Source organism: Pteropus vampyrus, unplaced genomic scaffold, assembly GCF_000151845.1.
Source record: "Pteropus vampyrus isolate Shadow unplaced genomic scaffold, Pvam_2.0 Scaffold217, whole genome shotgun sequence".
NCBI classification, from domain to species: Eukaryota; Metazoa; Chordata; class Mammalia; order Chiroptera; family Pteropodidae; genus Pteropus; species Pteropus vampyrus.
The window spans coordinates 3,085,837-3,088,505 of NW_011888998.1; positions in this window are offsets into that span (position 1 = coordinate 3,085,837).

Here is a 2,669-nt window from a genome sequence, read left to right on the forward strand (position 1 = left end):
AAACTAGAGCTCAACTGCAGAAATAAATCAGGAAGAACCACAAATACATGGAGATTAAACAACATGCTACAGAAGAATAACTGGGTCAGAGAAGAAATAAAAAGGAAGATCAAGAGATACATAGAAACAAATGATAATGATAGTACAACATATCAAAACTTTTGGGACGTGGCAAAAGCAGTCATTAGAAGAAAGTTCGTATCAGGCCTATCTCCAAAAACAAAAATGAGCCCAAGTAAACAACCTAATGCACCATCTTAAAAAACTAGAAAAGGAAGAACAAATGAAGCCTGAAGTCAGCAGAAGGAAAGAAATCATCAAAATTAGAGCAGAAATAAATGAAATTAAAAACAAACAAACAAAAAACAATACAAAAAGTAAATGCAACAAAGAGCTGGTTCTTTGAGGTTAATAAAATTGACAACCCCCTGGCTAGACTCACTAAAGAAAAAAGAGAAAGGACACAAATAAACAAAATCAGGAATGAAAGAGGGGAAATTACGGCAGACACTGCAGAAATACAAAGGATCATACAAGAATACTATGAAAAGTATATAACACCAAATTTAATCACCTAGAAGAAATGGACCAGCACTTAGAAAAATACAACCTTCCTAGACTGAATAAGAAAAAAAAAAAAAGGAAATCTAAATAGACCAATTAGCAGTATGGAAATTGAAACGATCATCAAAAATCTCCCAAAAAGTAAAAGTCCAAGACCAGATGGCTTCACTAGTGAATTCTACCAAGCATTCAAAGAAGATTTAATACCTATTTTCCTCAAACTCTTCCAAAAAATCAGAAGAGGCAATCCTGCCCAACTCATTTTTTGAGGTCAATATTACCTTGATACCAAAACCCGGTAAAGATAACAAAAAGAAGAAAACTACAGACCAATGTCTCTCATGAACACAGATTCAAAAATCCTAAATAAGATACTGACAAACTGAATACAGCAACATATTAAAAAGATTATACATCATGATCAAGTGGGCTTCATCCCAGGGGCACAGGGATGGTTCAACATAAGCAAATCGATTAATGTGATACACCACATAAACAAATGTAAAAATAAGAATCATATGATCATATCAATAAATGCAGAAAAAGCCTGCAACAAGATACAGCATCCATTTATGATCAAAACACTTAACAAAATCGGTATAGAAGGAAAGTACCTTAACATAACAAAGGCCATCTATGACAAACCCTCAGCCAACATTATACTTAATGGTGAAAAACTAAAAACCTTCCCTCTAAGATCAGAAACAAGGCAAGCCTGTCCACTATAGCCACTGTTATTCAATATAACATTGGAGGTTTTAGCCAGGGCAATCAGACAAGAGAAAGATATAAAAGACATCCAAATAGGAAATGAAGACGTCAAACTGTCATTATTTGCGGATGACATGATTCCCTATATAGAAAACCCTAAAGACTCCACAAGAACACTACTAGAAACAATAAGCAAACACAGTAAAGTCTCTGGATACAAAACCAACGTTCAAAAATCCATAGCATTTCTATACTCTAATAATGAAGTGTCAGAAAAAGAAGTGGAAAAAATAATTCCTTTTGCAATTGCAATTAAAAAAAAATACCTAGGAATAAATTTAACAAAACAAGTGAAAGACCTATATAATGAAAACTGTAAGACCTTATTAAAAGAAATCAAAGAAGGTACAAAGAAATGGAAAGATATTCTATGTTCTTCGATTGGAAGAATCAACATAGTTAAAATGACCATATTACCTAAAGCATTATACAGATTTAATGCAATCCCCATCAAAATCCCATCGGCATTTTTTAAAGAAATAGAACAAAAAATCATCAGATTTGTATGGAAACACAAAAGACCCTGAATTGCCAAAGCCATCCTGAGAAAAAAGAACGAGATTGGAGGCAACACTCTGCCTGACTTCAAATATACTACAAAGCAACAGTAATCAAAACAGCATGATATTGGCAGGAAAACAGACACAAGGACCAGTGGAACAGAACTGAGAGTCCAGAAATAAACCCATATTTATATGGGTAAATAATTTTTGACAAAAGAGCCAAAAACATACAGTGGAGAAAGGAAAGCCTCTTCAATAAATGGTGCTGGGAAAACTGGAAAGCCACCTGCAAAAGAATGAAACTAGACTGTTGTCTATCACCACACACCAAAATTAACTCAAAATGGATTAAAGACCTAAATAAATATAAGACCTGAAACAATAAAACGCATAGAAGAAACCATAGGAACTAAACTCAAGGACCTTGGACTTAAAGAGGATTTAATGAATTTGACCTGAAAGGCAAGGCAAGTAAAAGCTAAAATAAATGGATGGGACTACATCAAACTAAAAAGCTTCTGCTCAGCAAAAGAACTCATCAACAAGGTAAAGAGACAATCATCTGAATGGGAAAATATATTTGCAAGCAATGCCTTTGATAAGGGTCTAATACCCAAAATGTACAAAGAACTCATACAATTCAATAACATCAAAAAAACAAATGATCCAATGAAAAAATGGGCAGAGGACCTGAACAGACACTTCTCCCTAGAGGACATACAAATGGCCAACAAATATATGAAAAGATGCTCAACATTGCTAGCTATTAGGGAAATGCAAATCAAAACCACAAGGAGATACCATCTCATAGTTAGAATGGCTATAATCAAC